Here is a 14,546-nt window from a genome sequence, read left to right as displayed (position 1 = left end):
CAGTTCTGGGCTCCCCAGTTCAAGAAAGACAAGGAACTACTGGACAGAGTCCAGCGGAGGGCTACGAGGATGATGAGGGGACTGGAGCATCTCTCATGTGAGGAAAGGCTGAGAGAGCTGCGTCTGTTTAGTCTGAAGAAGACTGAGAGGGGATCTTACCAATGCTTATAAATATCTAAAGGGTGGATGTCAAGAGGATGGGGAGAGACTCTTTTCAGTGGTGCCCAGTGACAGGACAAGGGGCAACGGGCACAAACTGGAACACGGGAAGTTCCATCTGAACATGAGGAAAAACTTCTTTACTGTGAGGGTGACCGAGCACTGGAACAGGCTGCCCAGAGAGGTTGAGGAGTCTCCTTCACTGGAGATATTCGAAACCTGCCTGGACGCCATCCTGTGCAACATGCTCTAAGTGATCCTGCTCTAGCAGAGGGGTTGGACTAGATCCCTTTCAACCCCTACCATTCTGTGAATCTGTGAACTTCTTGTGCACCCCCAGCCTCCTCGCTAGTGGGGTGATGTGAGAAGCAGAAAAGGCCTTGACAACTTGAGCAGCAAGCACTGCTCAGCAATAACTAATACATGTCTGTATCAACACTGTTTTCAGCACAAATCCAAAATGTAGCCCGCTAGCTACTATGAAGAAAATTAACTCTATTCCAGCCAAAGCCAGCACAGAAATCAATGTGGCTTAGCTTTCTCAAGCACACATATTTTTTCATACCTAACTTCACATCATTCATCTACCAGCTAAACCTTACCCTAATCTCATCCAATGCAAATATTTAACTGACATCAAAATAGTAATAACCTGCTTGAACTCAGAAGGCCAATGGCAGTTATTATGGGATATCCGCAATGCATACCTCAGAGGAGGAGGAAAGCAAGGCAATTTAAACAAATTAGAAGCCAAGAAGTGGAATGTCACCATAGCAGAGATTGCTTCACATTCTCCTAAGGTCTCATAACACAGCTGCCTTGTGTAATGGTAACATGTACCTGCACTTACTTGAAACATCATTGCCTCATATAAAGTCCACAAATCCATTACAATAGGTACTTGCGCCTGTTTGCAGCTGGAGGGCAAAAATCACATCTGTCAGTCACAGGCAGCAACAAAATGACCACCCTGGGCAATTCTCCAGGTAAAACAAATCTCCATAGCCAGAATAATTCAGTTTTGCTTTCCTACTTTATAGGTAGCATTAAAATATTCCTCAAGGAGAGGAGAGAAAAGGGACAATTTCCCCCACAGAGGAACATGCAAAATCTTCTCAAATTGCAACAAATCTTTGGATGTCAACTAGTTTTGCTCTTCTGATGGTGTGATAGCTGTGCTGCAGTCTACAAGCAATCAAGGTGAAATTTCCCAGACACACACATGCCTCTGGGCAAGACAGCAGGATCATCCTTTAAATATGGAGATCTAAAACAAAGCCTATTACATTTCTTCCCTTGAAGATCAATGCAGGGAAATAGTGTTGCTAAAAAAAACTTAGTGACTTGTAATGGCAGACAAGTAACTGTGAGTTCCACTATGTATGTTCCAACTTTCATTGTCTAGGTACAGGGTCTTAATAGTCCAGCCCAAGAAGCAAGGAAGATACAGATTCTGACAATTAACAGGTAAAGACAGGTCCTTGCACTTCCAGCTATCTCAAGTAAAGTGTGCCTTTCAGGTGACTTCAGACACAGATGCAACTTGCTACCATCCATTCTGACAGCATTGGCAAGGACCACAACTTGATTTTTTTATCATCGCTGAAAAATATTCAGTTATTTTCCCCAAGTTGGTTTTTGGTTTGTTTTGTTTTTACCAGAACTGGGGTGCATTGACCAGATTTCCATGCCTGAAGTTTAGCTCACCTACCTGAAACCAATATTTTCCCTGGCATTGATACAACATGGTATAAAGAAGTTATTAAACAACGCAATTTCCAACAACATTGCTCACTTCTGCTAGTGTTACTGATGAGAGCAGAAAGCGCATAACAGCAAAGGAACTGGGAGGCCTCGGTGGGAGTGTGTGAGAGATGATTGCTTGTTTTGGCTTGCCCAAAGCTACCTATGCATTTTGACGACTGAAGATTTAACTGCCTAGGTTCAACTGCCTCTGAAGGATCTGTTCACTTTTTGCATACATTTTGTCCTTCTAGCAGTCATCAACGACAGCTTCATTTAGCTTCCACAGTGTTATCCAGCTAAACATAGTGCATAGCTCTCAGGTGGAGGTAAGTTGAGGAGGAAGGGGAAGAAAGGGAAGAAAGAGAAGAAGGAAGCAGAGGGAAGAAAAGAGCCCCTGTGTTTTCCCTCTCATCTCCTGAGCCAACTGTTTTGGAAAGAAACCTGAAAATGGTTAAGTGTGAAAACCTGTAGAGGAAACTGGGAAAAACAGCCCAGAAAACATCAGTTTGGTAAGATGTGGCATAGTTAACAACAGCACCAGAGGGGACCAAATATCTTTAATGTTTTAAAAGCATAATAGGAAGCACAAAGAGAGATTTACAACTACAGCTCATCTGAGGAAAACAGAGAACTCGTATTTGTACAAGGAGTTACTACATTGTAAATAGTCTATCCTGTAGGTTTGGCATATTTATATGTGAATGTATTTGAATTTCTAACCTTTACATTTGACAGGTGCTTCTTCTAAGGAGTAAGAAATTGGTTACTCATCAGTGGGTGTACACAAGTTTGTCACTCTGCCTTGAGGACTCACCACATATCTGTGGCTTGGCCTTTTGATCAGCCTTTTTGGCTGATCTGCCATGCTGCTTACCAGCAAAAGTGCTAGAGATTATTCAGCAAGCTGCACTCCATGCCTGTGAACAACAGATTTTTATTTAGTCATTCATTCTGGTGATATAATTTAACAGAATTAATTAAACTAGATTCTGGGATATATATTGACACCTATACTATTATATATTCATATATATACTATAGTGGCTAGTGCTTCTTCTTATCTCAAAGGAGTTTAAGTTAAGGTCTTCCTTTACTTAAATGGCCCTTCTCACAGTCTTTACAAGGGGAGGGGGGAAATCTTTCTCCTCTTTCTTCACTGAATAGTGTCCAAATGACCCAGAGCCATATGATGACTCAGGGAGCTATGTTATGTCTCTGCTGTGTGAACTTTTCTTTCCCTCTGCAAGAAAAGATCTGAGACAATCAAGGAGCTAGCCACAATGTCCTCTGTATTGCTTCTATAACATGGCAAGATGCATCCTCTAACTTTTAAATTCTCTCTATATGTCCCAGTAAATGGATACATATGACCTCCTGTGGCTGTCTACATTCAGCAGTTAGATTAGACTTGTCTCCTCAGAAGAAGTGTGTACAAAAAATTGATCAGCTTCATTTGGACTTGACTCTAACAGGGGCACTTGAGAGTGAAAAATACTGCAATCATCTATCAATGCAAAGGATCAAGATCTGGATTACAAAGTCAGAAACAAGATGGCAAAAGATAAGAAAAACTAGTAGAGTGCAGCGCAGTTCTTGGGTTAAATTTGACCAATGCAGTTCCTCCTTAGCTAGCCAGGTAACTCCCCATGGGGCAATCTAAGATGTGTCTCCACCACCTAGTCATATACTGTCTTTCAAGTGCTACTACACATAGCTGAACCCAATTCATATCCCCCAAAAAATGCATATTCAAGACTTTCCCTTTAAAGTTTTGAAGCTTTTCTTGCACAACTGTTGTCTGCTTTTCCCACCTAACCTTCCACAGGAAAAAAAACTAGACTACAGCTCCTTGAGCCTATGGACACTGAAATAACTTTCAGTCTAGGCTCACTGGGGACAGCAACACCTTTTGCGTGATCATATCTCATTAGGCTGCCAATTTCCCATTTTTTCCTCTGTTCTGACTATGAAGTAAGTAGTAGATGGCTGGCAAACCAGACAAGATAATGTTCCTTATAATGAAACTCCTTCTTTGCTACAGGAAAAAATGACATAAAAGGTATAGACTGCCAGGCATCTGGGTAAAGATTACTGCATAGTGTGAACACTCAAATGGGATGACCCAGGCTTGTAATTTTACTACTGGCACTTCTGGATTTTTCAGTGGTTAGCCTTCCAACCTTAATTCTTTTTGCTTTTTTCTTTTTTTTTTTTTTTATTGCTCTTTTTTTGTGGGAAAAATAGTAGTAGAAAAACAACTCATAGAAAATATCAAAACTGAGAGAGATTGCAATTACAGTCTACACACACTGGTGCAGGAATTGCAGATTCCAAAAGGATATGTCTTGATAAGAAATGTCACAAAATATGTATATTCTCTTGATGTGATTCTGTACCTTTCCCCCTCTAGGAGATGGTATCAATCTTGCAGATTAACTGCTACTCATTCAGCTACATCCTCAAAGGGATTGTGGTTCTCTTCATAAATGATTCAGGCAGCAACAATATACAAACTCAACTCCTCGATGAGGAAGGAGCAGCTACCTGATCATTCGGTTTAGATGAATGCATCTTGCTCCCTGCTACTCAGTAGTGCTTGTGGTAACCAGACAGGGGCTAGGAGGTAGGTACCCCAAGTGAGTGCTGTAGCTCACCTGCTCATTTTGATCACTTCAGCAGGCTGAGAACCACCAAGTTTTAACAAGGAGGAAGGACTGACCTCGGCAAAAAACACCAGCAGTCAGCGATAAAAGCAAAGAACAAAGTATGTTTGTGTGTCAGTCCAGACAATTTTTGCCAATCTACCTTTAGAATTTGAGACTAAGGAAACTGCAAAGTGAGACTGTTTATATCCCCTTAGGTGTCAAATCCGTGTTGCACACCTGTAACTGAGACACTGAGACATGCTGCATAGGAGAGCAATAAGGGAACACAGAAGTGACAAGGAAAAGAGCACAGGGAAGACTGAGATGGCAAGGGACCATAACCCAAGAGGGGTAAGGATGACTTGCTGCTAGGCTCTGAAGGAGAACAGAATGATCTGCTGACAGCAGAAAGAAAGCCTAAGATTTACACCAGAACTAGGAAAAGGTAGTGACTATGGGATTTGTTGTAAAAATTGACAAGTCTGTCACTCGAACTGTTGCAGCCAAGGAAGATGTATGATATCTGCCATGAGCAAAAGGTATGAGATATGTGCCTGAGGCAAGAATGAATACTGATAGGAAGTGGAGGCGAGGAAAGCACAGAAAAACCTCACCTAATTGCCCTTCGCATTGGAACAAATCATCCTGCCAGATTCCTGTTGAAACAAAATCCAGAATAGCTCTGCACACTAGAAATGAGGCTCCAAGCAAGATGATCTGTATGATAACTATCTCTGTCCCTAACGAGGAGAGGGCATAGGATTGACAAGAAAGTGAGGATTAACAGATGGATGAATTATTATATTATCTTATTTGCATCTGAAGAAGATTTCAGATGTGTAATCCTTGGGAGTAATTAATGGGAAACAGTCTCTTGGCACATGGATTTCCTCACCAACCACAAGACCTGGCTAACTTACATACCACTATCAAGTTTCATGTGATTTAAAGTAAATAAACTGAGGAGAAGAACTTTTAAGAGAGAGCTTTGAAATTCATTCCGTCTGTCAACACATAAGAAGAGGAAAGCATAACAGATATGGAAACACTATGGATTAATTAATGCCTGGGAGCAGAAGAAGGAAAAACAAGACAAGAGAAAAATACACACACTAGAGGAAGTGGTTGAGTCAGCAAGACAAAGTAGTTAATATGATATAATCAGAAAAGGAAGATAGAAAGTCAGGAGAGATACAAGTGCCTCAAGTCTACACATAAAAGCAAATGGAGGCACTAGAATTTTATAAAGGACATGCAAGCAAATAACTTAAGACTCACAAAACCTCAAGTATTAGTCAAAATTAACTTTACTATATTAAAGTGTTTCTGGTAGTCCACAAACATGGAAGTAAAACCAAATATGGACACAGATAATGCAAATAGATTACAGTAAGTAGTGGAGAAAAAGGAAGGGTTGATCAGGATAAAACATAATCCATGAGTCAAAGAGGGGGAAAAAAATTAAACTGTATAATTAGTCAATCAGGTAAAGGGTCTGGCTGAAATGCAGATCCAGCCATTACTATAAAAAGCTAAGAGAAAGCACAGAAAAAAAAGCCTCTTATCTGTGAGGAAAGTTTCAGATACGAAAGGGCATTTTCACTGCAGTGAGAATATGATTTAGCAGTATCAGAGTGGATCAAGTAGTTGTTTACATACCAGACGCAATAGTGGTTTGATGCTCCTGGGAGTTTTAACAGACATGCAAAACTGCTAGGAGTAGTCCAACAGAATTACTAAGTAGTCCGTATGGGTAACACAGGGAAAAGCAAGGAGAGATGTTCTGGGGGCAGAATTCAGACCACCATAGAGGAAACTGAAGACTAGAACCCCCTGATATCAGGACCAATGACAAGACTGTTATCGCATTCAGTGCCAGAGGTAAAATAGCTATATGTGGAAACTGTGTAAAGATTCTTTAGGACCTGGGGAAACCTCTGCAATTGAAGATTTCCATAAGGACAGGACTTTAACTAAACTTAAATGTGAAAGATTAGGAGAACTTTTCAACCAGGGAATTGCAGAAGAGCGAATAGTTTGAGGTCATGCATCTTCTCAGATGGAGTCACAAGAGCTCTATATCCTTAAGAGTAAAAGAAAAAGCAGGAAAACTGGAACCGGAAACATTGGTGAATAGTTAGATCATTCAAAAAAAGCTACAACAAACTTAGATGTTTCTACACAGATAAGTAAGAAACAAGATAGTAGAGCCAGAACACCTAGCTTAAAATAAGGATACAGCAGTCACATTGGAAACGTAGAGGAAAAACAATCAGTGGAACACTATTCCATTGGGATGTGAAGCATGTGGCAAACTACTGGATAAGTAAACATAACTATACATTATAAAGCCCTAATATGAAGTTCAGGTTAACAGAGTATCTATGCCTACAGTATGGTAGAATCCCTATGGACTGATATTTTAGACTAGGAGGAGTTCAGTAATGGGGCTATGCTGACTGGTTGGTCATGATAGCAATAGTAACCAACATACTGAAAGAGATTTGTGAGGCAGTAAAGGCAGGAGACACAGTAATTAAAGGCATCTATCCAGTTTTCCTAAAGAAATTGTTAGCACAAATGTCATGTTAGGGTTGACGACATAGTATATTTTTATATATTTTTAATGTTTAATGGTTCAGACGCTCAAGGAACCCCCAACAAGAAGAATAATGTTCACTTATTTGACCAGCACACACAAACCGAGTTCAAAATACAGTAGAACCCTTCTGACCTTCACAAGATCTGAGTCAGCATCCAGTTTGAAATAGAAAAAACAGCCATATGTTACACTTGTGTTTAACTTGAGATTGCTTAACTGACTTTCTTAGACTGGTGGAGTTTTCTAGCTCACAAGCCTAGGACAAAGTAATTCTGGCATTAAAATGTTTGTTTGTATTATTCCTAAAATTAAGAATTGAAGCTTTTTATGAAGTATATCAGTATTAGCTAGCAGCATACAGGAAAAACACTCTTATGAGTTCCTAGCTGTATCTTCTGTAGGAATAAAAAGAAAGAGCATGAACACTAATGAAATCCCACATCAGAGCTTGTTTGAACAGCTAAACCAAGAATAAATCACAGTGGCCAAAGAACAACACAGCGAAGAGTTCTGCTACATGTTCTATCAAACAGAGATATGACAAAGGAGGAGGTGTAATTAGTCATTAAATTGAAAGTGTGTAAGGCCTGATCTGACCTGCTGATATTATAAACCAGATATCTTACATCTAGCACTTTATAGTAAAGTAAAATGTCAGTTACATTTTAAACATTTTAGTGCCCAATCTTGATTTTAAACCTGCAGAACAGACAATCCAACACTTCCCAAGAACATATTTCACAGTTTAATCATCCTTACTCCTAATGATTCGCACTTTATTTTCAGCTGGAATGTGTCTAGTTTGGGCTTCCAGCTGTTGGTTCTTGTTATGCAGCTCCCTGCTAAATTAAAGAGCTCTGCGGTACCCAGTAACTTCTTCCTGTGAAAACACTTATCCATATTGATCACATTACGTGTAAATCATCTTTTGGATAAAACAAACATATTGTGCTCTCTCTGCCTTTCATTCTTAATTATCCTCAGCCCTCATACTGTTTCTGTGGACTTCTTCTGTGTTCTCGATCTTTCAGCGTGCTTCTTTAAATATAAATTCATCTCATTTTAGCTGTCTACAAACTGGGCATCTACCCTAGGCAAGTCTGCAAGGTCCCTCTATAGGACACAGAGGACAGAAACCAACTCCAGAGAGCGATTCATCCTTATCTCTTAGACACCTCTCTCAGGATGAGATAAAGATAGTTTGGATGTAACTCTCTCCACGGACTACAGAAGGAATCGAGACCACCTGGCTGGACTGCGCACCCAGCGTTTAGAAGACTGAATTTCAGTTAAATCAATTCAAGTTGATATTTAAACTCTGATATCAATTGTTTTCAGCATTTTAACATGTACCTCACCAGGACTGCATATGTCAAGTCACCTCACTGCTCTTGCCTATGCACACTTGCATATCTGTCCCTCTCTGCTGCGTTGTGACAGAGAAGCTCATTTTGGTTTCCTTCATAGTCTATGACCTCTATGTACTTTTTTAGGAACCCTCTTCCAGATTGAAACTTCTCCTTTTGTAATCTCTATTTGAACCTAAGATCTCCTGGAACAATAAAGATCACTCTGCAAGCTGTATCATGATTCCCATGATAATTTGTCATGATCCAAATACTGTCACATCTCAGCTGCTCCTATTCAAACTTCCTGTTTGGGAGCTTGAATGAAACAATAGTGAGCTTTACAGGTGACATCTTTGATGCAAACTGAAAATTTGCTTTTAAATATGTGATAACTCAGCACATTTCTTCAAACCAAGACCTAAAAACTCAGGTACTTGTATTGATTTCACCCTTCAAAACCATAAATTTTGGAAGTCCTAACTTCATTTTTTAATAACACCTTTTTTGTGACAAAACATCGCTTGTCTCAGAAGGGAATTCATGGAAATGTCTCAATTCTGAAATGTATGAGATTACAGAGAGAGAAATAACAGTTATTGTAGATAATTTATCCCTAAAACTTTGAATTTTCAAGATCCCAGCATAATTAGGCAGCAAGGTGTTATGAGAAAGTGACTGTTGTGATAGAAATTGAGGGAAATCTTACCATAACAGCTTAGAGATGTTCCAAAAGCACTATGAAATACAACAGAACTAGATCGTTGAATTAGTGACCTTACAAACAGTCCACCATAAGCCACCTTCAATACATTGCAATCATTCCACAACTGCAAATGAGCTTTCCTTCAATTGCTTTTCTGTGTTACATAGGAGAGCATAAAGGATTGTTCTGCAATTGGAAAAAAATATCCAAACAAAAGTGGCCTTTATGTGTTATGTATTATGTGAAAATAAATCTGTATGTTTACTATGTTCTATATAAGAAAACTGAAGGACAACAAAAGTGAGTGAAAGAAGAAAGAGAAAAACAAGCTATAAGAAGTGAAATAGCAATCTATACTAGACCTTACAAGACAGAAGACCATGTAGGCAAAGCTAGATTCTCTGTGAGCAGCCATCATCATGGCTGCACCCAGAAGCAGACCTCTTTGTATGTGCAGGAGACGGTATCAGTGCTGCAGATGCTGAGTTTTTATAGTCCTCAGTTACACAGAGTATTTCTTTGAGAAGAGATCACACAGGCCCATTAGGAGGAGGGGGCTGATGTTCCTCCCCCGGGGCAGTTAGCGAGCAGAGAGAGAGAGAGATTCCAGAGGCGCAGGAGGTGGCACGGGGCAAAAACTACAGTTTGTGCAAAACTGGATGGCAAGGAGGAGCTGGGAGCAGACAGGCAGGCTGGGAGGGACATGCAGGACCTGAGTAATGGTGCTGCAATGCAAAAGTGCTGAGATAGTTGAAGCCAAGTATAGAAGCAGAGTCACCTGCAAAAAGAAAGTGGGCAGAGGAAGAGCTCTTTACGAGTTCTGTTTCCTCCTGTTCCACTTTCTCTAGTCAGATTGCATTTTATGTATTTAAAAAATAGTTATCTTTTTAGCTTTTCAATCAGATAATATGGGAGTTGGGGAAGCTGAGCTTTGAATTTGCTGGTCTTTGGCAGATGTTCACTCAGGTAGATGATATAATGATCTGTGCTTCAATGTCCTGGGCACCTCATGGCCTAGCCACGCTGCAGAAGTATTAGTGCAAGCCCTAGCCCATTCTTACCTCTGAAACAAGTTCTAGAAATCAGCCCAAGACTTGCATCTAACTGCCCTGTGCACAAGGAGAGAAGAGAGCTGCCACATCTTCCTACTTTCTCCTTGCACAGTAAGATTAATTGGGTGCTTGCAAGAATTCACCCCATTCCCCACCTATACCACTCCAAATAACACTTGGCTTTGGTGAAGGGAGGCAGCTCTGGTCAGTATTGGCCCTTAAAACGGCAGCACTAGCACAACCAAGGAGCAGCACATGGGTAGGAATGAGAAGCAAGAGGCAGCAGGAACTCCAATAACCGTCCTTCATCTTTCGCGAAGAAAAAGATTGCAAAACCATGCCATGAAGTAGAACAGTCTAGAGCATTTTGACAATCCTGGGCTGAATCTAAGGAGTTAGAGGAAGCCCTTTCTTCCCAGAGTTATGGTCACAGATAATCACACCACTGGTATGTCCAAGCAGGAGCACTGGTGTTCATATAGTAAAATGCAGCTATGGAACAGGTAAGACATCCAGATAACATGTGTTTTTCCCTGTGAGAAAGAAAAAAAAATCCATACAAACCTGAAAGAGAACAGCAAGTTTTAAAAATTATATTATTTAGTCTAGAACTATAAATGGAAATGTCTTCATTACAAGTGGGTTACTGAGCCCTGCAACAACTCAGTCACACTAGTATAGCTTGAATACACATAGTATTTTTGATGAGTCAACACCCCATTAGCCTTTCATGGTCACCTTGCCCCCAGCATTAGAAAGAAGACATTTATTTCCATATGCCTTTCAAGCAAAACAAGTCTAAAAGTATTCCTCAACATCCATTTTGTAAGATATTCAAATTCAGTGAGGAACTTAAAATGTTGCAATTTATTTTTCTGAATGACCAATTTGAAATTAATTGACTGATTTGAAATTAATTCAACTGATTTGAATTAATCTATTGCTTGCAAGATAGAAAAACAATGGCTTTGCAGTACAAACTATTTTTATAGCTAATTTTGCTGATATTTTAAAGGAAGACAGCAATTTTGAGCTAAAAAATAGAAGTTTGTCTATATTTCAAATATATGTAGACACACACAAAAAAAAAGAATAGAAAATTAGGTAGCTATTTCTTTCTCCCTGGGCCAACAATCATGGGAGTGATAGTCATCTTAGGGGAAGAAGCATAACACTGCAGTAACTCTGAGTGATCCAAGGTAAGTGTTAATGGTCTTCCAAAGAAATTCAGCTCAATTTCTACATTGGATATTGCTGCAATGCAGACAGGGGTGTGGGAAGAGAACATGGGCTCTCACTGGGGAGCTCTAAAGGTGGATGTGGTGAATCCTCCAGAGAGACAGAGATTGCAAGTTTACTGTTTTAACATTAAAACAAAACCAGCTGAAATGTGTTTATTGTGCTGTGGTAGTGCAGCACCTGACAAGGTGCCTTTCTATGAGGACAAGTTAATTCTTGTATTTGGCAAAAAGGATGCTAATCCCCTTCAGAAAACACTTGTTTCTTCCCTCCTTTCATTCAGAAAGCCTTACTGGAAAGTGAATGAAGAATGCCAGATTTAAAACTGTCTAAAGTCTATTATCCACTACATTAACTTTTATCAAGTTATTAAAACAAACTCTTCATAAAGGTGCTGTATTTCTACTAAGGTTGTAAAGAAAGACAAAGTGAAATCCTTCAATCCCCTTGCAATACACAAGTATTCATCAAATGAAGCATCAACAAAGCTGTACTTTGTAGGTATGCCTGTGCTTATTTTAGCAGCGTCTCCCTCTTGCCCATAATAATCTTCCCTAAACTAAAATAATGATGTTCCAGCAGCACAGAGTAAAGATTTGCTAACGTTTCTTTTGTCTTTTTTTAAGTTGCAATCTTTGCTGTCTGCTTTGCATTTCATTGTAGGTTATTATGGCATGGGAGTGAAACTTGTCAGTTGTCAACTTCACAGTGTCAGCAGCCTGGAAATGCTCATGCTGCTAACTAGCAATTACTCACACGTCAGTGTTAGATCTGAGCAAGCACAGCCGTCTTTGCGAAGCCTTCAGAACTTCAGTTTCAGCTCCCGGTACATGCTATTAATGACAAACTACAAATCAGGGAAAGAAATGCTTTTTCAAATGCAGGCATTCAGCCTGGGACATTACCATTCACTTTACTATAGCTCCAATCAAGGAACTCGGGAACGTGCTGATTTACATGGGACCCTACTGGCATTGCCGAGATGCCAGATGGTACTTGGCCAATCACAAAATCAAAATGTGATTTTTCAAAGAAATGTCGTGCGCTGTACCGGTGCTCATACATGATGTTTGTATGCAAATGTATCAGAGATTTCTGCCACTAATGACTAATTGCCAAGTCACTCAACTGTAACTCAAATTGTCTTTTTTTTTCCCCAAGGTGAAGGCTTTATTCCTCACAAGGGAGGTAAGGGTTTTTTTCCAAATGTATTGACAAAAAGACATACTAGCCTATCTTCTGTTGACAGGAAACTTGCAGGAGATTTGCTGTCATGTACAATATTTTTACATTTTTCTCACAGACTAGTTCTACACTCTGTAACAAATCTTGTTATATTGGTCTCGTTTTACATCTTTTTTCTTTTTGCATTTGAGCAATAGGAAAATTGAATTATAAGAGCACCACCATTGCTAATTTGACTGAAAATACTGGAGTTATCAAAATAGAAACACACTCTCATGTAGTTTTAGCTTATTGTCAGAAGTTACTATGGCAGCAGGCAAAATCATGTGCAGTTAAATAAACATTTTTTTCGATGATCATAAATTATTTCAATTCATACAACCTTAAATGAAGAATAATATCTGCTATTAAGCTAAGCCATATTATTTCTCCTAAAACTTGAGAAATTTTTCCTCAAAAACTGTACTCCTTGTTAGTCGCTCTCTCTTTATCATCTCCACAATGTTTTACAGATCATAGTTACCTATCTCCCAGTGGAGCAATTTAAAATAAAAGGAAAATCAGATATGATGTAATTTGTAATTTTTTTTCTACTTCTTCTTCCTTTGATTACTGATTATACAGTCAAGCACGGTAAAATTTGTCATCCATAATCAGATTAGAGTTATTATGAATATTAACAGTCTCCAAGTACTTGAACATCTACTTTGAGTTAATGAATTAAACCAGGTACTTAGACTGGTTATTTTAATCTGTCTTTTGTCATGACCACTTGAGGATCATGTGACAGAAAGCAAACCTTGAGATATTTCTCAGCCTAACTCCATATCCTAACAGTTCTCCTCTGGAGAAAAAAATGTTGGGTGAAGAACAGATGTTTGTACTTTCCTGACTTTACACAAGCAGTGGCTAGGCTTGAAAATGTTGTGGAAAATCCACAATGTTCTTTAAGCAAGATTCAAGCCTGAGGACACCTGATGTTCACCTGGGATAAAAGGCTGTCCAGAAGCTCTCTCACATGCTGTGCATGCACCTTTGCAAAAGACAACTCCAAGGAGTAAGCTCCACTTGGCAGCGCCATCTCTTCTTAATGACGATCACGTAAGATTGGGACAGTCATCTGCACATTCTTGGCTAAGAATCCCCTCCTCAACATTCACAATTTAGGAACATATGGGCTCCCTTGTCAGCTTACACTCATGCCCATCTGTTCAGATGGCATGGAGTCTGCCCACAAGTCAGTCAGATGGCTGCTCTAGGGTACACGTGGCATGCAATAATGGGTTTAGCTGAGCAGCCTGCAAAATACTGAAAATGCCTTTTCTGCTGCAGGATGCCTCTCATCTATACTAGCAGTCAAGCATTGGCACCACATGCCTCCTTACACTTGATCGAAGCTGTTTGAATGAATTTGCCAGAAAAGAAAAGGAAGCTATCAGCTGACCAGTCTCATTGATTGCAGGAAACAGGGCTGTCTGAGTAACAGAAACACAAAAAGAAACACTTACTCAAGAAGCACAGTCTTGGCTAATCATGCAGACTTAATGTACAAAGTGGCCCAGAGGAATATACAGAATATACTGAACCACAACTGAGTAATTCAGTGAAGATTAAAGCACAGAATGTAATACCTAAAAAATACCTAGAAACATCATTTCACGTTTGCTTTCGTTTTTCACCATTGCTGCAAAAACATGGGGAACAGGTGTAAATGACAGCAAAAAAGATGATCTAACAGGCACAGTGAACTCCTAGACAATGGTATGTCAACCTCACAGCACAGTAGCATTCAGAATGTAGGAACTTACATTTCATATAACAAGTTTGGACTTGGATTTAGATTTTGCCATAGTTGCTCCCTAGAAA

The sequence above is a fragment of the Balearica regulorum genome, chromosome 3 (genome assembly GCF_011004875.1).
Source record: "Balearica regulorum gibbericeps isolate bBalReg1 chromosome 3, bBalReg1.pri, whole genome shotgun sequence".
In the NCBI taxonomy this organism is placed as follows: Eukaryota; Metazoa; Chordata; class Aves; order Gruiformes; family Gruidae; genus Balearica; species Balearica regulorum.
This window is presented reverse-complemented; position numbering follows the sequence as displayed.